Source organism: Sturnira hondurensis, unplaced genomic scaffold (assembly GCF_014824575.4).
Source record: "Sturnira hondurensis isolate 20B ecotype Veracruz unplaced genomic scaffold, ASM1482457v3 Scaffold0006496, whole genome shotgun sequence".
Taxonomy (NCBI): domain Eukaryota; kingdom Metazoa; phylum Chordata; class Mammalia; order Chiroptera; family Phyllostomidae; genus Sturnira; species Sturnira hondurensis.
In genome coordinates this window covers 10,836,033-10,860,731 of record NW_028079127.1, presented here as the reverse complement: position 1 = coordinate 10,860,731, position 24,699 = coordinate 10,836,033, and the positions used below count along the sequence as shown (strand labels likewise).

The window sequence follows — 24,699 nt, the reverse complement described above, 5'->3', positions numbered from 1 at the left end:
TCTTTAGAGGGGAAGGGAAGGAGAAAGGGAGAGAAATATCAATGTATGGTTGCCTCTCATGAGTCCCCCACTGGGAACTGGCCTGCAACCCAGGTATGTGCCCTGACTGGGAATCGAACCGCAATCGTGTGGTTCGCAGGCCCGTGCTCAATCCACTGAGCCATGCCAGCCAGGGCACCCTCTGATATTTTTAATCCCTGCTTTTGCTTAATGGTTACTTAAGTGTTTGCACTTACTTTTTCCCGAGTGGATTTGCCAAATCCTGAGATATGTATGTGAGTCTTTCATAATAATTGTGTTTGTTTTTTTCCTTATATTTCTACTAGTTTTTACTTTATATATTTTAGATATTATATTCCTTGAAGAGATTCATAATTATATCTCCACTGTACATAGGAGACCATTCTGCATGGTGTGGGCCCAGCTCCTAATGGAAAGCAAGGTCCGATGAACAGGACCCACGTCCATGGATAGGTTCTCCTGTGAGGAGTCAGGTCTGCAATGTACCTAGGCCACTATGAGACTTGCTTTTGCTAAAACTCCCTCACCCTGAATTGAGGCACAAAACATTTACTGCAAAGTAACTTCCTAAAATCCATGCTAAACCTTCCAAGGATGAGTGTAATGGGTTCAACTACTTTTCCCTTTTTGTTGCAAATATCCTTCTTCTGTGATGTGATTAGCATCATGGGCTCCTTTGTTTTCTGTAAAAGGTAACCACCTAAAGCAAACCTGTGCATAGTTAATGAAGACCATCATGTAAGGTGCAGCGGGGACAGGGCGGGGGGTGGAGGAGAAATAAAGGCCTGACATGGCAGAGGCCATGGCCTTTTCTCCCTTTGAGAGAAAAGCCATGTTGTCCCTTTTCCTCCACAGGACTCAGTAGTCCGTGTGAATTTCTCCTGCTTCATGCACAACGTGGCCCCACAAGCCAAGGTCCACATCAACTGTATATTTTAATCAATATTATGTATTTTCTCATTAATTTTGTGTCTGGCCTCACACCTGACTTTAAAAAAATTAACATTGACATCCTGGTTTTTTGTGGCATGTTTTTGACAAACCTCTTCCCCCCTATTATTATTTTTTACTTCTTTAGATCACTGCATTAGAGAATATTGGACAGCATTCTGGACACCCATAAAATATCACCTGCCAGCGAGAGGAATGTTAGTCCCCTTTCACTTCCGGTGTGTGTGTGTGTGTGTGTGTGTGTGTGTGTGTGTTGGTGGTGAGTGATGGGGCTCCTCATTTCTGGACAAAAGGTAAAAACTTAAAGAGGAGCAAAGACCGGCTCTGCTATCAGGTTGAGAATTTTAATCCATTTTTCATGGGAAAGCAGTATTTGAAGTTTTTCAATCCAATTCTTCTGGCATTTAAATTGGCAGAAATTCCTCTCTGATCCTGATAATAGTTTGTTTATTAGTTTTAGTTTTTAGTCTGTTTGTGAGAATCTGGCTTTTTCTGGTTTCACGGGTATTTTAGTGAGGAGTGGGGAGAGGCTGCTGAAGGGATTGCCAGTCACACGCCACTTTAAACCGTCATTCTACTCAGTAAATCTTCAGTTCCAAAAGTCAAAAGTATCTGCAATCTGTCAGCTGAGTGACACCCAGGGTCACAGTGGTTTAGTGAAAGGTGAGGTCTTGTCCATTCAGAGTGCTCAGGGCACATGCTTGAAGGAGGGGGCATTTGCACTGGGCCTTCAAAGGAAAAGCTCAGTGGGCACATTTTGGGTGGAGGGTTATTTCTGACAGAGTCTGGCAGGGGAAAAAGTGTGGGAACAGGAAATGATAAGACATCTTTGAGAAACAACGTATAAGCAGTTTTTTGGAATTGAGGGAATAGGTTATGTAGGAGAGATAAGAGAGAGGCAAGAATCATAGAAACTGTAAGACTAGAAAAAGTCTGCCCAAACCCAGAAAAGAGAGAATTCAGAACGTCAGGTTATAGCGACCTCTGTTTTGGCTTCCCACAGCATACTCAGCCCACACCTGGGATTAAAAGGGGGCTCCCAGGTGTAAGGTCCATCTGAGCTAGTGAGTTAATTTCCTAAGGGTTCTGTGACAAAATGAGAAAAAACATGAAAGCATTTTCAGACAAACTAACTTACTAAAAAAAAAAAAGAACGACTTTTGTCTGGCAAGAGAAGAAAGAAAGGAAACTAATATTTATTAAACACCAGTTATTTACCAAGCACTGTTCCAAGCACTTCGCATGTGGTATTTCAGTCTTCACCACAGCTGAGGTATTGCTTTCACCCATTTCACAGGTGAAGAAATAACTAATTTAGGAACACAATAGTGAAGCAAACGTTTAACTCAGCTTTGAATTTAAAACCTAGGCTCTGTCTGCTTTGCCACCCAAAAGCAAGGGAAGGGTGGGTAGGTTATGTTAGACCATATAGTTCCCTCCATGAAGTCGGCTGTTGAGAGGGAAGGCCAATATTTCTGAGCTATACTGTGGAAGCAATACAATATTCACAGGTAAGAATTTGGTCTTTACAGTCATGTTTGTCTGGGCTGCCTCTCTCAGTCCCCGTGGTAGACCTTAGGCCAGGCTATTCAACTGTGTTGCATCTGAAAAGCTACGCCTATCATTGAATTTAAGTAATAATGAATAAAGTTCTACCTAACTCTCACCTTCTGTTTCTCTCGGGGACCTATTTTAAGAGATCTTCACATAAAGTTGTAATTGTTTACACTGAGATTAGCTTTAACATTTGGAAAACAATGGATGGAATCTACACATCTGTTACTAAAGAAAAATACATCCTTCTTGATTACCCATTTATCTTAAAATTTCCCTTTATTGTGACAACTCCATTTCCCCTGAACCTTAAACAATTCCAGAGCACTTCACCTCAACACCTCAGACAATGTCTCCAAGTTCAATTATGAGGTTAAACTTGCACTGACTGTTGACCTTAGGGAGGGCATTTTCCACGTGGTGGCCCTTGTCATATTAAGTACTCTCCTATCCTGGCTGTGAAATGTTACCACAGGGTGTCATTACCTTGGAAAAATCTCTGCTTTGGTTAATTCTTACTTTCAAGGAGCAAACAATATTTTTAGGTTTATTGAAGTACAGTGGAATTAGGAAACTGTATCAGTAAAATTGACTTAAAAATTTGGAAACTTCGTCATGTCTTATGCGTGGAGAGAAGAGATTAAATATACATCCATATAGATTTTAAAAGGTTACTTTTTCATTATAAAAACAGCATACTTATTGTAAGAAATTTGTATAATCTAGAAGTTTTAAAAAAGGAATTAAAATCACTCAGTCACATAAACTTCATTAACATTCAAAATGACTTGAATTTTGCTATTTTATAGGTGGTAATAGTAGTGGCTTATTGTTTTAATTTTTCTTTCTTTGGTGAGAAATATATTTTCACGTGCTTGTCCGTTTGTTGCTCATTATCTTTGAGAACTGTCCTTGCTGTCGTGTAATGTTTCTATCATGACATTAATGTATTTATTACTGATTACTATTACATAAGATAGTAATTATTTTTCAAACTTATCAATTGCAAATATGCAGTTTATTATTGCCTTAAATACTAAGGATTTTTAAAAAGTTACATTTATATTTATTTAAACATATTTATCTTTTCTTAAGTTGGTTCTTACATCAGTTAACTTCTCCTAGAAGTTAAGATTTTAAAAAAGTTAATCTTTTAATCTATTTGTAATTTATTTTGGGGTATGGTAAAGGTAAGAGTCACTTAGGTGTTTTTTTACCCCCAAATAAATTACCAACAATTCTAACACAATTTACTGAATAATCTTGAGATGAGATAATCTTTTTATATATGCGAATACTAAGTTTTTAACTAGCATCACTGACTAATGATCTGGAGAAAAAATATTAACACTTTACTAAACTGAGAGAACATGAATTTGTTCCACAGCACTGGTGAACCAAGATAGTAAGCAATGAGGATAGACTCAAGAAGACATTTTAAAAATAACACAAAGATAAGAATTTAAGAGAAAATTCAAATTAAGATACAGGAAAAAATCTAACAGATTTAGAGAAAAAAATAATGGAAATATCAAGAGACTTGAATCTTTAATAAAAACAGATTGTAGAAAACTAAGAACACAAATTCTTACTAAGAACTGTGTTTCCCTTCTGTTAACTCTGGACACACTGTTTAAACATTTTTCATGTCTCGCGATTGCTGCTGGACAAAAGGGAACATAATAAAAAGCTTTATCAAGCTCCCACTGTAGCCCCAATTATTATTTATGCCAAAAAATAAATAAGAGAGAGGAAATTCAAAAGATATCAATGCAAACAATTGGAGGAAAAAGCAAATTCTTAAGGAAAGGTAAAAGGAATGCAATAAACAGCATGCTAATTACAATTAAGCAAAAAGGAAAACATGGATAAATATTATGGGCCAGGGCCACACATCACTTTCAGCAAAAGAATATAAACAACTCTCTGTTCAAACTGTTAAATTCTGCATCACTGCTCCCAATGACCAAGACATGAGAAGAAAAGAAACAGCTAAAACAAATACAAGAGCACTACATTTGAGTGCTGGGGTAACTCAGAAAAAAACCTAAGCATTTATTTTCCTGGCAGTTGGAACTATGTGTTAGTTAGTTAGTTAGTTAGTGGGATTTGGGCAGATGGGATCGACTTTCCAGCTTGTGGCCATGGGCTCTAATTCTCAGATCTGGCTGGTCCTGTGGCAGTATGTTGGCCACTGAGAACTGCAAGGCTTCAAGCCCGGTCCCTCTGAGTACTCGATAAAGAACGGAAATGGGGGTCAGAGGATAAAATAGAACAACTGATCATTTGCCTGTAGTCCAGGAAGATGTCCTTTGGAAACTATTGGATTATGGAATTAAGTTTCAGTGGGAAATGGTGGCAGCTGCTTATCTCGAAGTACTTGAAACCAGAACAGAAAAATAGGCATCAAGAATTATTTTAAAAAACTAGTTCGACAGGTAAACAGACTTGATCTTTCAGAGCTTTTCCTATTATAATTTTTGTTGTTCTGTAAAAAATACCCATAATTCATTCAGAGCTGCCTTTATCAGTATATACATCTAACCTTATAGGGAGAGAAGTTAGAAGTTTAATATTGACATCCTCTCCAGATCTGAAATGTTGCTAGACTAAGACTTCGGTCCAGCCTTCCCTCCTGGTGTGTTATCATCATAATGGTCACAGATTTAACAACCTTGCCTTAATCATAAATAGGAGCTTAACCTCCTCCCTCAAGTTGATTTTTCTTATTTAATTTTGCTGATTCATTTTGTCCACAAATTTAGTATTCTAGGGGGCTTCTAATTAAAAATAAAAAGAAAAAATAGTTTTAATTTACATAACGAATAAGGAAACAGTTGGGTAATTTCACTGGCCTCCAGTTTCTTTGAAACTCCAGACTCTATCACTTTTAAATTCCAAGAGTAATGGTATTTCATCAATCATTTGCTGTTTCTCTTCTCTTTATCTTCAAATAAATTATATACAGTACTAACATCTCCCTGGATCACTTGACAGAATGAGAGGATAAAATAAAAAAAAGATATGGAGTGCTAGGAAAGTTAAATTGTGACTTAAATTCAAAGCTCTTGGAAGGTTAAATGTAATGAAAATGCAGTGTCATTAATTTCTAAAAGTGGAAAGAAATGAATAGGTATTGTAACCATCCATAGAAAAATTTCCCAAAGGAAATCGTGTAGGGAAGAAACGTAATCAGTGTAAAAGGTACCAGGTACAGGCCCACGAAGATGATAAATGAATTGCACTCTAAAGCAGAAAGAAATCTTCAAACATAGAGAACATTTTTCGGGGGAGAAGTGATTGACTTCCCCGCTTGAAAGCACCTCTGTCATTAGGTGAATTGTTGCTCTCTCTTTTGAGTGATTGCATAAAAAAATTGAATTTATATAATGATATCTGACCTTTATATGTGTATAAAACAAGCCAATTTACTTCATCTTTCTATTATTTTAAAAAATAAAAATAAAAACAATTATTAAAAAACCACAAATTGAAACTGTTACTGTCACTGTAACTGTTAGTTACTTGGTTCTTTAAGCATTAACCTTGGAATCTGAGTTTAAATCACTAATGCTTCACTTAGGTTCTTTCAGCTCAGACCCCTTAACCTGTAAATGGGGATAATATTTAAACTCCTAGGGTTGATCTCATTATAAAAGTTAAAGATGCAAACATTTCCAGCCTACTGTCTGGCATCTAATACACATACATGAATGATTAAAATGATTAATAATGATCATGTGGCCATTCTTACTTCACTCTACACACACTTGGCTGCTGTGTGGGAACCATATGGCATACACAGCAATAAATACTTGAAGAAGGCAAGGTTGGTTGGGAAAGTTTGTTAGCGAAGAGCCAGCAGCAGTGTTGTTACTGTCAGTATTTGGCCAAATATTAATAAAGGAAAGGGGTGTAAAAGGAACTAGACATTGACTTTCATAAACTGGGAAGCATAAGCACGTTTGCTTCCACAGGAAGCTACAGCTCTTCACACCCCAGGGCAGCACCGCTTTGGGCTCTGCCAAACGGGTTATCACACCTCCCTTCCGGCTTCGGTACTGGGGCACTGCGGGGTGAGGCCTGTCAATCTAACCCATCCAAACCCATCCAAACCCTGTGAAATCTTGGGAAGTTTACTGGCCATTTTGAAAAAGCTTCTGGTCTTTTCTAAGCTCGAGACTAATAATCCCAGCGGAACAAAGAAGCTCTCTCTCTCTCTCTTGCTCATGATTTTCACTCTCACTGCATCTTCACACCTCTGCTCTCTACGGCCATGTGGCCCTAGCAACCCCGTGGCCATGGCCGCATGGAAGCAGCCTGCGTCCCACAGCACAGCGGGCAGCAGCCTGAAATGCACGCTGAACTAGCCTGATGCTGGACTGGGCCGGACTTGAACACGGGGCAGAAACTCTGGGCAGGGGCCTGTATCCTGCCCCGCTGAGACGGGATGGGGCTTTTCCCATGCTGGGACAGACAAAGATGGCACACTGGGGAGTCGGGAGGGGAACCCCCTTAATTTTCATCATCAGTAAAGTTCACCATGGAGCCCCATTCTCTCTGTGGGTCTCAGAAAATTCTTCTCCTTGCGACACCACCCAAACTCGCTTCCTACCAACAATAGTGTTATGTATGCAGTCAGTGGTCATCTAAGTCTGGGACAATTTTTCATACCTTGAGCTCTTAAATTTTTTATCTTATATCCTGAAAATTAATAAGTTTTTTCAGATTCAAAATAATACATGTTCATTATAGAAAAAACTACATAAGGAAAGAAAATTNTCTGACCTTTATATGTGTATAAAACAAGCCAATTTACTTCATCTTTCTATTATTTTAAAAAATAAAAATAAAAACAATTATTAAAAAACCACAAATTGAAACTGTTACTGTCAGTGTAACTGTTAGTTACTTGGTTCTTTAAGCATTAACCTTGGAATCTGAGTTTAAATCACTAATGCTTCACTTAGGTTCTTTCAGCTCAGACCCCTTAACCTGTAAATGGGGATAATATTTAAACTCCTAGGGTTGATCTCATTATAAAAGTTAAAGAAGCAAAAAGATGCAAACATTTCCAGCCTACTGTCTGGCATCTAATACACGAATGATTAAAATGATTAATAATGATCATGTGGCCATTCTTACTTAACTCTACACACACTTGGCTGCTGTGTGGGAACCATATGGCATACACAGCAATAAATACTTGAAGAAGGCAAGGTTGGTTGGAAAAGTTTGTTAGCGAAGAGCCAGCAGCAGTGTTGTTACTGTCAGTATTTGGCCAAATATTAATAAAGGAAAGGGGTGCAAAAGGAACTAGACATTGACTTTCATAAACTGGGAAGCATAAGCATGTTTGCTTCCACAGGAAGCTACAGCTCTTCACACCCCAGGGCACCACTGCTTTGGGCTCTGCCAAAGGGGTTATCACACTTCCCTTCCGGCTTCGGTACTGGGGCACTGCGGGGTGAGGCCTCTCAATCTAACCCATCCAAACCCATCCAAACCCTGTGAAATCTTGGGAATTTTATTGGCCATTTTGAAAAAGCTTCTGGTCTTTTCTAAGCTCCAGACTAATAATCCCAGTGGAACAAAGAAGCTCTCTCTCTCTCTCTCTTGCTCATGATTTTCACTCTCACTGCACCTTCACACCTCTGCTCTCTACGGCCATGTGGCCCTAGCAACCCCGTGGCCATGGCCGCATGGAAGCAGCCTGCGTCCCACAGCACAGCAGCGGGCAGCAGCCTGAAATGCACGCTGAACTAGCCTGATGCTGGACTGGATCTTCTCCTTGCGACACCACCCAAACTCGCTTCCTACCAACAATAGTGTTATGTATGCAGTCAGTGGTCATCTAAGTCTAGGACAATTTTTCATACCTTGAGCTCTTAAATTTTTTATCTTATATCCTGAAAATTAATAAGTTTTTTCAGATTCAAAAATAATACATGTTCATTATAGAAAAACTACATAAGGAAAGAAAATTATCACATATCAACACTTAAAATAACTACTAATAATATTTTGTATGTATGTATGTCCTTAAAATCTATATGTGCATATATATAACAAAATTTAGATTTTTACTCCATATATACTTTTATGACTTGATTTCTATTTAACGAAATATATCATGAATGTCTTTTCATGACTTCAAGCACCATTTATTTAAAAACTATTTTTACCAACTATTACCTTTCATGTATGGATGTACCCCAGTTCATGTAAACAATGCCTCATTTTTGGACATAAGTTGTTTTTAGTTTTCCACCATCATAGAAAGACTGCAGATGAGTAACCTTGCATCTAAAGGTTTGTGCATTTCCATGATCATTTTTATGTCAAGAAGTTTTCAAAAGTAACTCAAAATTGCTGAGTTTGGAAGTTAGTGGACACATGGGAGTGTAGAAGAGATACAAAGACGATTCTGGCTTCACTGACACCGAGTTCGCAAAGACCCTCGTCATCGCTTGTTCTTGCAGTAGCTCCCTGGTCAGGCTTGCTGACTCTAAGTGTCCTGGTCCAGTATGTTTTCTTCCAGATTCCACCAGGAGGATGTCTGAGCATGGCACACGGGCGAGCAAACAAGGGGCTGTCCTGGGAGGTAGACGTTTCCTCCTCTGTTCCCTGTGCATCTCTCCAGGCTCCTCTCCAGAGTTGGCCTCATGCACGTCTGTGCTGCCCCAGGCCAGTCCACCTGCGACTCCGCTTTCTAGGCTTGAAATGAGCTTGCCCTTACTGTTTTCATGTGTAAGTCCCCAAATGAAACCTCTTCTAAAACCTCTGTGCAACCTTTTAAAAGATATTTAATTTATATATTTTTAAAGACAGGGAAAGGGAAGAGAGACATCAATGTGCGGTTGCCTCTCATGTGCTCCTCACTGGGGACCGGCCGGCAACCCAGGCCTGTGTCCTGATTGGGAATCAAACCAGTGACCCTTTGGTTCGCAGGCTGGCACTCAAACCACTGAGCCACACCAGCCAGGGCTCTTACCAACTTTTTAAATATGACTTCAATACATCACATTCACTAGAAATGACTTATGCTAAGGTGTGACCTCCTCAAGGGCAAAGACTTTGACTTAATCCTCCTTTTGTACCCAGTCCTTGAGCACAAGGAAAGCAACTATTTCCTTCTGTACAAATGAAAGGTTGCAAATGAACTGGTAGGGCAATGCTATGTGTAATTACTGTGCTCTGGTGGCTTTCTAATCCTTCTGAAAGTAGGGGAAGTGCAGGATCTTACAAGACAGGAGTTCAGCCAGGTTCAGAAAATGTTACAGTCCTTTCAGTCTTATCTAAATATCAGTGAAGTCTGAGCATTAACACCCTAAAGAGCCCTGGTAATTTTGTTCTACAAGAGAAAAAAAAAGTAGTAAGCAAGTATGATTGATTTTTACTCTTTGTTTTAAATCTGGCATTTGGTATTTTGGATGTCACTCATGGTGATGATGAGGAGGCTGTTTCTGTTTTAACAAAAGAACAAAATGATGGTAGGTCTAATTTTAGTTCCAAAGTTTAGTTTTTTCAAGCTCATGTAATTAGTTAAGAAAAAGATGATGTTAAAGAAATATTAATAAATCTAAACGAATAAACCATTTTTCTGAAATGAATCTTTATTTGAATTTTAGCTAATAGATACACATATAAGCTATTTTCTTTTTTAAAGTATATTTTATTAATTGTGTTATTACAGTTGTCCCATTTTTTTCTCCTCTTTATTCCCCTCTGGCCTGCACCTCCACTCCCACCAGCATTCCACTCTGCTTAGTTCATGTCCATGGGTTGTATGTATACGTTTATTGGCTTCTCCATTTCCTATACTATTCTTAACCTCCCCCTGTCTATTTTGTACCTACTATTTACATGTATTATTCTTTGTACCTTTTCCCCCATTCTTCCCCCTCCACCTTCCCACTAGTAACCCTCCATGTGATCTCCATTTCTGTGATTCTGTTCCTGTTCCAGTTTTTTGCTTAGTTTATTTTGGTTTTTAGGTCCAGTTGTTGATAGTTGTGAGTTTATCATTTTACTGTTCATAGTTTTGATCATTTTCTTTTTCTTAGATAAGTCCCTTTAACATTTCATACAATAAGGGCTTGGTGATGATGAACTCCTTTAACTAAACCTTATCTGGGAAGTAATTTATCTGCCCTTCCATCCTAAATAAAAGCTTTTCTGGATAGAGCAATCTTGGATGTAGGTCCTTCCCTTTCATGACTTGGATTCTAGCCCCTTCTTGCCTGCAAAGTTTCTTTGGAAAAATCATCTGATAGTCTTATGGGAACTCCTTTGTAGGTAACTCTGCCCTTTTCTCTTGCTGCTTTTAAGATTCTTTCCTTTTGTTTTTTTATTTACTTACTTACTTATTTTTAGAGAAAGAGGGGAAGGGAGGAAAAAAGAGAAACATCAATGTGTGATTGCCTCTTGCCTGCCCACTACTGGGGACCTGGCCCACAACCTAGGCATGTGCCCTGACTGGGAATTGAACCAGTGACCTTTTGGTTCCCAGGCCCATGCTCAATCCACTGAGCTACACCAGCCAGGGCTCTCTTCTTCTCTTTAATCATGGGTAATGTAATTACAATGTGCCTTGGTGTGTGCTTCCTTGGTTCCAATTTCTTTGGGACTCCCAGAGCTTCCTGGACTTCCTGGAAGTCTATTTAATTTGCCAGATGGGGGAGTTCTCCTTCATTTTTTTTCAACTTATTGCTGTTCTCTTCTCCTTCTGGCACCCCCATGGTTTGGATGTTGGAATGTTTAAAGTTGTCCCACAGGTTTCTAAGCCTCTCCTCATTTTCTTGAATTCTTGTTTCTCATTTTGTTCTGTTTGAATGTTTATTTCTTCCTTCTGGTCCAAACTGTTGATTTGAGTTCCAGTTTCCTTCCCTCGACTATTGGTTCCCTGTATATTTTTCTTTATTTCACTTTGTCTAGCCTTCCCTTTTTCTTCTATTTGGTGACCATATTCAGCCATATCTGTGAGCATCCTGGTTACCAGTGTTTTGAACTCTGCATCTGATAGGTTGACTCTCTTTTTGTCACTTAGTTCTATTTTTGGAGTTTTGATCTGCTCTTTCATTCGGGCCATATTTCTTTGCCTTCGTATAGCTGTTATGTTGTAGGGGGCAGAACCTTATGCATTTGCCATGGTGGGGCAACCCACTTAGCTGCATTGTGGTTCTGTATGTGGGGGAGGGGTCCAAGAGGGAACAGTGCTGCTTGCTTGGCTCTTGTCCCACTTTCAGTCACTTCCCCCACTACCCACACACAAATTGGGCTCTTCTGGTGCTGACTCCTAGGTGGGTGGCTTTGTGTGCATTCTAGGACCCTGTGGGTCTTTCCAACAAACTCTCCTGTGAGGCTGGGAGTTTCTCCCGCTGCCACAACCCCCACTGGATTCCACAGCTAGAGGTTTTGAGGCTTCTTTTCCTGTGCAGGAACCCTGAGTTGCATGGTCTGTCTTGCACGCAAATGTGGGAGCTCCTGGTCTGCCAGCTGCCATCTTGCCTGCCAGGTCCTCCAGCTGTTGCCTTGCTGCATGTCCTCTCCTCCCTGGCTTCCTGTCTCTGCCCCTCCTACTGGTCTGGATGAATGCTTCTTAACTCCTTGGTTGTTCGACTTGCATAAAGTTTGGTTTTCTGGCAGTTCCGGTTATATTTTGTTTTTAAATTGGTTGTAGTCCTTCTTTTGGTTGTGCAAGGAACTGCTTTCTAAGTAACAAAATACAATATTAACTTCCTGTCCTTGAGCAATCAATCACCAAAAATTTCTTTTAGCCTTGACTACTCCAACCAAATTAAATATATTTACTTACTTTCAAGACCAGAAATGATACATGATTACAATAATACACAGAACTCAGATAAAGTGTGGATCATCAAAAACATACAACTTCTCAGCTTCTTCAGTATTTTTTACAATATCTGCTTGAGCAGCCCAAGTTTTTAAAACTGAATTCTGCAGTCTGCAGAGAAATCTCTCTTTGCAGATGTCAGGATCTCAGGTATAGGGAACCCCAAGGAATCCACAAAAATTAAAGTAATATTCAAGTTCCACAGTGTTGTATAATATAAAATCAGTATAAGAAATCACTTGTATTTCTACTTATTTGAAATAAATATTCTGAAAGTGAAATTAAGAAAGCAATGACATTTACAATATTATCAAAGAGAATACAATGTTTAGAAATAAACTTTGTAAAAACTGCAGGATTTGTATACTGTGAACTACAAACATTGTTGAATAAAATTAAAGAGGATCTAAATAAGTGGAAAAAATCACCATGTTTATGTATTGGAAGAATTAATATGGTTAAGATGGCAATATGCCTGAAATTGATCTGCAGAGTCAATATAATCCCCATCAAAATCCCTGCTGGCTTGTTTTTGCAGAAATTGATAATCTGATTTTAAAATTGACCTGAGAATATATGTCCAGAATGACCAAAATCATTTTGAAAAAGAACAAAGGTGGTAGATCCACAAATTTACTACAAAGCCAAACTAACCATTGCAGTGAGGCATTGGCATGAAAATGGACATATAGATCAGTAGGGTCTGACTGAGATTTGGGTGTAAATAAGGAAAGATGTTTGACAACTGAAGTGTCCCTCAGTAGATGACTGGATACAGATCATGTGGGGCACATATACAATAGAATGCTACTCAGCCATAAGAAGAAATGAAATACTGCCATTTGCTACAGGACAGATGGGTCTTTAGACTACATACCATAAGTAAAATGAGTCAATGGAAAAAGTCAAGAACCATATGATTTCACTTGTATGTGGGATATAAAACTGAAGCAAAAAATGAACAAATAAGAGAAAAATACTTGTTGATAAACACAACAACATGGTGTTTATCGGAGGAGGAGGTGGTGGGAGGAGCTAGAAGAGGGTAAAGGGGGTCAAACANATGTATTGGAAGAATTAATATGGTTAAGATGGCAATATGCCTGAAATTGATCTGCAGAGTCAATATAATCCCTGTCAAAATCCCTGCTGGCTTGTTTTTGCAGAAATTGATAATCTGATTTTAAAATTTACCTGAAAATATATGTCCAGAATGACCAACATCATTTTGAAAAAGAACAAAGGTGGTAGATCCACAAATTTACTACAAAGCCAAACTAACCATTGCAGTGAGGCATTGGCATGAAAATGGACATATAGATCAGTAGGGTCTGACTGAGATTTGGGTGTAAATAAGGAAAGATGTTTGACAACTGAAGTGTCCCTCAGTAGATGACTGGATACAGATCATGTGGGGCACATATACAATAGAATGCTACTCAGCCATAAGAAGAAATGAAATACTGCCATTTGCTACAGGACAGATGGGTCTTTAGACTACATACCATAAGTAAAATGAGTCAATGGAAAAAGTCAAGAACCATATGATTTCACTCGTATGTGGGATATAAAACTGAAGCAAAAAATGAACAAATAAGAGAAAAATACTTGTTGACAAACACAACAACACGGTGTTTATTGGAGGAGGAGGTGGTGGGAGGAGCTAGAAGAGGGTAAAGGGGGGTCAAACACATGGCGATGAAAAGACACTTGACAGGGTGGTGAGCACACAACGCAATATACAGATAATGTATTATAGGATTGTGCATTTAAAACATGTATGACTTTATTAACCAATGCCGTCCCAATAAGTTTAATAAAATTTTAAAAAGACATTCAATATCATTAAGCCTCATGGTATCAAAACATCTGGTTAGAATGACTAGAATAAAAAAGACAGACCATGACAAGTGCTGGTGAGGACAGGGAGAAAATGGAACCGAAGACATGGCTGGTGGGAAGGCAGAGTGGCCCAGCCACTTTGGAAAAACAGTGGCTGTTCCTCAAAAAATTTAAACCTGCAGTTACCATATGACCAGAAATCCCACTTTTTGGTATATATCCAAGACAAATGCAAACACCTGTCCACACAAAAACTTGACTTGAATCTTTATAGCAACATTGTTCGTAATAGCCAAAAGTGAAAACACTCCAAAGTCTGTCAGCTGATGAATTCCCATATAAAATGTGATATATCCGTACAATGTAATATTGTTCAGCTACTAAAAGGAATGATGTGCAGATACAACATTCATGCTACAACACGAATAAATCTTAAAAACATTATATTAAGTAAAAGAAACCAGATGCAAAAGGTCATGTATTTTATGATTCCTTTTAGATGATATGCCCAGAATAGGAAAGTCCAGAGAGAGAAGATCTGTAGAACTGCCAGAGGCTGAGGAGCAGGGAACCGGCAAGTAAATGCCAATGGGTACGAGATTTCTTTTTGGAATAATGAAAATATTCTGCAATTAGAGAATGGTAAAAGAATTTTCAAGACCTTACAATCCATCTTTGCTATAATTTTATCATCGCATCATTTTAATAATAAAAATGTCTACCTATTAAAAGTTCTACTTGTTTGTTTGTTGATAGAAAGAACAAACAAAGAGTAAAAGAAAGAAAAAGGAAAAAAGAAAAGAAAGAAGGAAAAGGAATAGGCCAGAAGCACTGAACACATTTCCCAGAGAGACTCTTTTTAAACGGCAGGAGCTATAAAGCTTCACTGGAACTAATGTAGTGACCCATGGACAGTGGCAGCTCTGATTATTTTTAGCTGGTGACATCTATGGAAAATTTTGTACTCAACATGTAGCATATGTGTTTGCATAATACAAACGACATTTTAGAGAATGAGATAATATAAAGGAAGAATAATAGCCCTGACTGGTGTGGCTCAGTTGGTTGGTCATCCTGCAAACCGGAGGGTCGCCAGTTGGATTCCTGGGCAGGGCACATGTTTATGTTGCAGAGTTGGTCCCTGTCGGGGTGTGTCTGAGAGGCAACCAATTGATGTCTCTCTCTCACATCAATATTTCTCTCCCTCCTCCCTTTCTCTTTCTCTAAAAAAAAAATCAATAAAGCTTGTCCTCAGGTAAGGATAAAAAATAAATAAAAATAGAAGAAGAACAATGTATGTTTGTAAGAGTAAATTCCCATTACGGGCTTCATGAATGAAAATACAGGATCATTTTATCACAGAAGCCCAAGATTCCACATATCTGTATGAAGCAATGGACAGCAAATTTCCTAGTAAATGTAATCAGGGTAACAAATTTTTGTAATACATGGATGGGTTGTCGTGGTGCTCTGCATCGATTTTATCTTCAATGTGTGTTTTGTACTCTCTTTCAGATAGATATCAAGCTAATTAATATCTACACACACACACACACACACACACACACCGGAAATCTAATAAGGGCATCTTCTCTGCCCCAGAGCTTGTTTGGAACCTTGGCTTGTTACATGTTTGCAATCAGAGAGCAAATTTCCTCATTTCTGCTCACTCTGGGTAAAGAGTGGGGGAGGTTACAAGAAAAGAGAATGTATTGATTTTCACTGAATCTATCCTCCCTTGAACTAGAGTCAAACAATAATCCTGGCTTGGTTTTTCATTCAACTCCCAGAGAAATAACCAGCTGGCCCTAGGATAACTGCCCGGAATACCAAGGTGGCTATGTGGTTAATACTATTGCAGTAATGTAATGTAGCATAATTAGTGTATGTAATAAGTGCTAATGATGTTCTTGATGATGGTGGCTAATGTTAAATAAGCTAAGCTTACGAATATTGGTTTGCTTGTGTTATTTCATTCAGTTCTTACAGCAATTTTTGAGGGAGATATTATAGTTTTCCCCATTTTATATGTGGGGAAGCAAAGGATGTTAAATTACTTATCAAAAGTCATACAGGAAGGTATGTGAATACAGGTAGTTTGAATCCTGAGATTTTATTCGTAACCACAAAGCTACGATGAACTTAGTTCCACAACAAACATTTATGGAGTTCCTACTATTTTCCAGAAACTATGGTAGGCCCTGGCAGAGGTGTGTGGGTTAAAAAATATATAACCTCTCTCTGGTTGAGGACTTTTTGGATTATGAGGAAAGAAAACTATATAGATTATGTGAAGATTTTGTAGCCTGTTATGGAATAGTTACACCTAAGAAGTTACAGAGATAGAGATCATTAATTTAAAGAGCACATTTCTTTATACCAAATCTTTGAACTTGCTTTTAATCATTAGAGATGAACATTTATAAAATTAAATTTGCAAAAGAAGATTTTCACCTTTATAAAAAATTAGATATTTGTAAAAGTAATTAAATTCTATATCTATCTGAACTCTTCTAAAAAAGCTTTTCAGTCATTTGATGTAAGAAGCAGGTGTCTTAAGTGATTAACCAAGGCATGTCAAAGTCTACCTTTACCTAAAATGAACTCTCAGTCAAAATTGTGAAAATCTACTGTCTCCAGAGTTTCCCCCAACGTTTATCTAAGAACGGCAGGCAACTTGTGTAAGTATACATTCCTGTGTTTGTTCAGTGTTCGCTGGAAAGTGCACCACCCAGCAATGCCGTCGAGAGCCTTGGTCAGTTGGAATGCTTTAGGAATAAAGCAGGATGACTGTTGCCCTCAAAAGTCATTGGCCTTTCACCTTGGAATTTCAGAGGAGGGAGTTGCTTCCTTTGGCCAGTGAGGAGTCAGTGACTTAGCTGGGTTACTCTGTGGCCATGGATTGTATTTAAGTACCACCACTTCTCAGGTGGAAGGAAGGCCTCCATTACCTGGAAGAGTTCTGCTAGCAATAAATGAAGAGAGTGACACTTGATTTTATCACTGTAATCACATTTTTGCCAATGTAAATACACAATCATGTTATCAGTGATGCAGGGCAAGGATAGATGTTTAAATATAAATTATTGAATATAGTTGCCAACAGTTAAAATAAGCTTTTCCCCTCAAGTAACTGGAATGTGTTGATTTAATGCCATTCACAGTAATTCATTTTTATGTCCGGGTCTCCACTTACCACTGTCAAATGAAATAATTGCAAGATAGCCCTGCAAATTGAATAGCCATTCACCCAAGTGCAGATATTATTCATACCAGACAAAAGAAAGAGTTCTTACTTTGGATACTGGGTTTTGTTATCTATATTATGTTCAAGGAGCAGATGGACTGTTAAAAAATAAATATTTCTGGAATGCAAAATGCCATACACATTTTTAAGAGTGAACTGAAATTTGTCATGTAGAGGAGACTTTATACTTACTGTAGGAAACATATCCATTTGCTTTTCTATAAATAAAAATGTTCTAAATTTGTATGTTTCAAGCAAATCGAATAAAATGAGAAAGATGCCAAAAGCAATGTCCAACTAATTTTCTAGAAATAGCCAACATATTGCTTTCAAATGAAAGTTTTATACATATATTTTCTCCTTTTTATTGAGATATAATTTAGACGCCATGAAATTAACCTTTTAAAATCACACAATTCAGTGGTCTTACTATAGTCCCAGAGTTGTGTGATCATCACAGCAGTCAATTTTCTAACTCCGTCGTCCCCTTGAAGAGAAACTCCCCACCCACCACCTACTCTTTGTTCCTCCCTCTACTCATCTACTTTTTGTGTCTATGAACTTGCCTATATTAGACACTCTGTATACATGAAATCATACAGCATGTGACCTTCTGCGCCTGCCTTCTTTGACAGCATGGTGTTTTCAAGGCTCATCCATATTGTAATTCCAATCAACACTTACTTCCTTTTTATGGCGCAGTGTACTCTATTGTAAGGATCTATTACACTTACTTATTAACTTATCCATTGGACATTTGGATTCTTTCTACGTTTGGTTGTTCTGAATAATACCGCTCTGAAGATGGGTGCGCAGGTTTTCCGTGGGCATGGTTTTATTTCCCTTGAGTGTACGTACCCCTATGAGTGGCATCGCTTGGTCATGTGGTAACTCTAGTTTTAACTTCACGAGAAACTGCTACATGTGTTTCCAAAATGACCGCACCATTTTACATTCCCACCAGCAATATAGGAGAGTTGCAATTTCTCTCTATTCTTGCCGGTACTTGTTTTTGTCCATGGTTTTCATTAAAGTATCCTAGGTGGCATGAAGTGACAAGTCGTTGTGGTTTCAATTGCATTTCCTTAATGGTTAATGATATCGAACATCTCCATATATGCTTACTCATTATTTGCACGTCTTCTACAGAGAAATGTTTATTCAAGCCTTTTGTCCATTTTTAAATTAGGTCATCTGTTTTTTTTTTTTTTGAGTTGCAAAGTTATTTCTCTATTATATACCAGACCCTTATCAGATATGTGATTTGCAAATATTTTCCCCAACGTTGTGGATTATCTTTTCACTTCCTTGATAGTATCTGTGATGGTTAATTTCATGTGTCAACTTGACTAGGCCATGGAGTCCCAAGATATTTGATCAAACATTCTGAGCGTGTTGAGCTGATTTAAATCAGCAGACTGAGTAAAGCAGATTTCCTTCCATAATATGGGTGAGCCTCATCCAATCAGCTGAAGGCCTGAGTAGAACAAAAAGGTACACCTCCTCCCAAATAAGAGAAAATTCCTTCTGCCTGACAGCATCCAAACTGGGACATCACTTTGTTCCTGCCTTCGGACTCAAGCTGAAACACTGGCTTTCCTTGGGTCTCCAGCCTGTCGGCCTTCAGACTAGAGCCGCAGCATCAACTCTCCCGGGTCTCCTGCCTGCCTCTCGCCCTGCAGATCTTGGGACTAGCCAGCTTCCTCAGTCATGCCAGCCAGTTCCTTATACTAAACCTCTGTGCGTGTGCGTACACATCCTACAACCAGGTTTCCTTGGAGAGCCCTAACTAACAGTTTCTTTTGAAGCACAAGTATTTTTGTTTTAATGAAGTCCAAGTTACCTACTTTCTTTTGGTTGTTGTGTTTTTGGTGTCACAACTGAAAAATTACTGCCTGATTCATGGTGATGAAGACTTACATGTATGCTTTCTTTTAAGAATTTCATAGTTTTAATTCTTGCACGTAGGTTTTTAATCCAGCAAGACAGAAGTATACATGCTATAGGGCAAAGTTTATGAAAATCCTACTGTACTGTTTGTTGGTTCATACATATCAAGTAAATGTATAAAATTATTTATGGGAATGATAAACACCAAATTTAGAATAGTGATTTTTTTAGGGGAATGGAGGAAAATTACATTAGTCAAAAACAATGGTCCCTGGCTGGTGTAGCTCAGTGGATTGAGCACGGGCCTGTGAACCACACGATCGTGGTTCGATTCTCAGTCAGGGCACATGCCTGGGTTGCAGGCCAGTTCCCGGCAGGCGACACATGAGAGGCAACCATACATTGATATTTCTCCGCCTCTCTCCTTCCCTTCCCCTCTAAAGATAAATAAGTAAAACTTTAAAAAAGATTAAAACTTAAAAAAAGCAATGGGTTTCTATTGCATTTATAACATTTTGTTAATTAAGCTGGATGGTAGAAGCATAGTTGTTCATAATGTAATTCTCTATATGTGTGAATGAAATATACCATGATAAAGAAGTCCACGCAATATCAAGAATCACATGAGGGGTCTTGGTCGTACAGTGGTGTCCCCAGAGCACAGATGGATGTGTAGCTGTGTCACCACTTGTTACTCTCAAGCAGACAGGGTGATGTTTGCTGACATCATCGTAAATAGTGTGATCACTGTACAAGTCCCACTTCATTTTTAGTTGACAAGACGTATCTATGCTATACGTGTCTATTAATTCATATAAAGCAATATCTTATTTGTTTTAATTTTTAAAACATGATTTTAATTTATTGTAAAATCAATACGTACTCAGGTAAAGCATTCAGATAACACAGGAGGAGGTGAATGAACACTCTCTGCTGCTCAGAGCTCACCCTGTTTTGGCTCTTACTGCGGGACGCTGTGTGTGCATTCACAAATACAGACACGTACACGGCTTTTAGCATAAACTGGGTCACATGTGATCCAGTTTAAATATTAATGTAATAGGTCAAGTACTTATGTCAAGTAAGGTAATATCTCTCAAATATCAGGTGCAGCAAAAGTGAGGTTTTTGTTATTTTAGATATTACAAAAAGCAACCTCTTTACCTCTTTCATTTTTTTCTCCTTCTATCGGCATCTAAGCCTTTATAACAGGCTAACATTATTAGAATATAGAGTTTTTTCTTTTTAAATTAAGTTTATTGGGGTGGCAATGGTTAATAAGATTATATAGGTTTCAAGTGTACGATTCTATGATACATCATCTCTGTGCTGCACCATGTGCTCACCGCCCACAGCCAACTCTTCTGTCACTGTGTACAGATATGCAAGAAAACCCTCGGATTGATTCAACTATATCTTCCCTGTAAACTGATCTGCCATCTCAGGTAGACTTAGTGATTTTCAAATTTTTTTCTCATTTACCCTCATGAGTAAAAAAAAAGTGCACTCTATTGAAAGGTCCTTCCTTATCAATTTTCCACATGCACTGCCATATTTACATATCATGCAAATTATAAAACACTGAAGAGATTTAATATAGGAAAGGGCAAGATCAAAATAAATATGGTTTTTCCAATAGTTTCTTCCTACACCCCCATGGACCGTTCTGCCCACGCTGTGTGCTGCACACGCCCACCTGGAGACCAGGGCCTGGATCTAGACTCACACACACGTGTGGTGGTTTCTTTCAACCACTTGAGTACACACAGTGGGGAGCGCCTGACTCACCACAAAAGCACAGCTACCCTGTCAGCTCTCCTCACCAGCCATGCAAGATTGTTTAAAATAACACTTTTTGTTTATCACCGAGCCCGCTTCGATCTGCCTTCCAGATATGCAACAGATAATCATCAAGTTTTCTCGGTAGGGATTTGCCATCCAAATGACGTCTGTAACTGTAAAGATAAAATTAAAATCTTCTGAACTTAATATATTCAATGGCACCTCTCCAAGGCACACGGCAGGGGAGAATATGTAAAAACACATTTTTGAACAACAGCTACAAGAATAATCCTTGTTTCTCTGACAAACTGTTCTCTTTCAGGTATTGCTTTAGAAAGTAACTCATTTCTTTTCACCACAGACCTGAACATAGAAATCCCAATATCTATCTAAGCAACCCTGTATCTCCGAGACATTCAATAATGACATTTTTATTAGATCTCCAGGACTTGATTCTGTGAATAATGCAATAATAAAAGGGAAAACATGTATTTTACTTTTCAGATAAAGGAAGAACGTAAGACCAGAACACCTTTAAATACCAACTGGTTCTGTCAACTGAGCATGTGAAATGGTCCTAAGCTGAACTAGTGACACTTAATTCCAAAAACATTATTTCTAATGATGAGTGGACTTAAGAAATATACGAGGAGTCTATCTACTAAAGACTTTCACAGGGGGTTCCAAGCACAGGGTCACCAGATTTAGCAAATAAAACCACAGGATGCTGGTTAGATTTGAAAAATAGCTCTAACTGCCAATGATTTATCACTTCATTAGAACAAAAGCTAAACACAGGTCATTTAGGGTGTCTTGACAAAGTCAGCACAGAAGGCAGGACAAAATCATTAAACACAGAACAGTCCCTTGTATACAGAGAGCCTGGCAACCACGGCTGCGGAACACGATTGACCCGATTTCAGTTCTTTCTGTGCCTTTGTGTATCTTTTCTAGATGTGGCAGAGATTGGTAGATGTGGGAAGGGAAATGAGAGTTAAGTACCCAGAGATTTGCAAGACTGACAAAAACTGAATTGTCTCTTGCTTATATTATGTTTTTCATACATTCCAAAGGAGAAAGATTAGTATTTGCTTTGACCGTGTACCAAACAATTGCAATGCAAAACGGGTTAACTCTAACATAAAACCTGATAACCTGATAGCATAGAACTTGATTTTCCTATAATAATGCTTATTGATTTCTGGTCTGAATAGGGATCCATGCTAAGAAATGAAAAATAACATGTTTTAAAAAATCTCACACAGCCATGCTACTTAAAAGACCTCTCGAATGCTCTGATTCGGGATAAAACGAGTTTTAGAAAATCTGTCACGTTGATTTGACTGTCATATGATTTGCAGTATTTGGAATTACTTCTAGACTGCTGGGTGTTTGAAACAACAGGGTACTTAAGCCTTCGCTCTGGCAGTCACGCTTCTAAGACACGTTTTTTAAGGGCACTGCTTTATATACAACCACCCACCTTTTTCATGTCTCACCATTCTGGGTTGAATATTGGGTAGGATATTTTGAAAAGTTGGGTGTTACATGAATTCTTGGTATTTCATGTGAAGACTGTTTATTCGCTATAAAAACAGCTTTCAACAATTTAAATATTTTGAGCTCCTCTATATTATGAGGTGAAATATTTATAAAACAAAAGAAATGCAATTATAATGGAGAAATGTAAGAATAGATAGGCTTGTAGATTGAAGCATATGTTTAAAATATTGCATAAAACAACGTGAAGATAAGTCCTTTGAATTTTTTTTACTTTCATTTGTCTGAATCACCAGTGCACACTGTGTCTCTCAATAATTCTCCACGTCAGAGGAGAGCATTCAGGGAACCGTGAATGAGATAAGGGGTGTATAAGACGTTCTGTTCAAACACATAGAGTTCATCAACCTATCCCTCTTACTGGTTCTTGGCGTTCAGGTCCACACCGAACAAATTCCAAAAATCCTTCAAACCTCAGCAAGTCAAAATACACTACGGAAATCGTTTTTAACAAGAACTTTTGCGCTAAGCTTTAAGTAATCAGTATCTGGTTAGGACAGGAATCACCCAGTATCCTGTGGAAGAAAACAGCTGACATGAGGGCCATTTCAGCTTTCCCTCTTATAATCATGCTTTCTAATGTACTGCCAATTCACTCCTGAGCTGCCCTCGATAAGGCCTTCACCATTACGGGAACTCAGCGATCACGAACGCAAGCTTTGCCAGGCTCCCCACCCCCATCTTTTCCTGCCGATCATGTCTGCAGTGAAATTGTGCGTGATCACAGAATGCCCTTTCTATTGCAAATCCTAATGAACCTTATAAAATTCCCTGACTAAATCGTATTATTATTTTCTTAGAAAAACAAATCTTTTTTTAGAAGGAAAATTGCAAAGGCTTAAGCAGCCAAATTTGATTGCTTCTAGATAACATAACTCTTTATCATTGCTAACCAAGAAGAAATAAAAATCTCTTCTGGCTGACATCAAATGAGAACTTTCCAAAGAACCTTGACATCCCATATGGGGAACTGGGATGAATGCATCTGCTGTCTGCAACAAGTAACAGTGTCCCCGCCGCCGGGCGTGGCTTCCACTGCCGATGAGGGGCCTGTAGGAGGGGAGGCTCCGGTAACCCCGTCAGCTTGTCGTTTTTTAGGATCCTTACCTGCCTTTCTTTATTTATTTGATTTGGCTTTAAATTTTAAAATGCCAACAAATATCTCCAGCAGGATTTTTGAGGACGTAGAATTCCTTTGAACAAAAAAGCAAAGCCCAACCTTCTGTTGACCCCGAGTTTTCTTCCCGTTAGTGGCGCACTGGTGCCATCTAGAGGTGGAAGGCAGCACCACCAGCTAGCTCTTCAAGTGGGACGGGTTTTCGAGGGTTAGGTTGAACAAATCATTTTAAAATGCTTCTATTTCTCCACTGACAAAATTGAATCCAGTTGGACTATGAATATAGAGAAGGCTAACTAGAAGAATTGTGCGGTGCCTTGGGCATCAGGAGAGGCAGGAAATAAGGAAAGAGTATGAGATTTGGTGGCACACAGACCTGAGCTGATCTCTGCAGTCTGCTGGCTCTGGAACATTAACTTAACTGTCTGTGCCTCAGTTTCCTCATGATTAAAGTTGATATTTTAAAATCTGACTCCCTGAGGCGTTTATGAGGAGGAGCATAGCAGCTGTTCAACAGACAGTAGGTATTCACAGGGACCTGTCAATGCTTTTCTAGTTTCTTCCTCTCCACGTAGGGGAATGGTTATTCTGGGACATTTTTCTTCCTGGTAGTGACAGTAGACCTTGGGATGTTATCCAGTATTTAAATATGCCCAATAAATAATCTTCCTTCCCCTTTATCATTGCCCCAGTACGTTTTCCTATCCCAGTTCAGATTAAAGCTCAGATTTGGTTTGTCATTGGATAGGGTTTGCATCTATGGAGACCTAAGAGCAACCCTTCCTAGTCCAAGCATGCCAGAAGTTATTTAAAATGCACACATTGTACTCACAAGATCATCCAGAAAAACACGCTTGCCACATGCCTCTGGAAGAAATG

At 38.6% G+C, this 24,699-nt stretch overlaps 1 protein-coding gene across 1 annotated transcript in view; it reads right to left on the bottom strand.

Annotated features, from left to right (window-relative positions):
* Window positions 1–24,699, bottom strand: part of PTPRR (protein tyrosine phosphatase receptor type R) — a 252,290-nt gene that overhangs the window by 50,482 nt on the left and 177,109 nt on the right.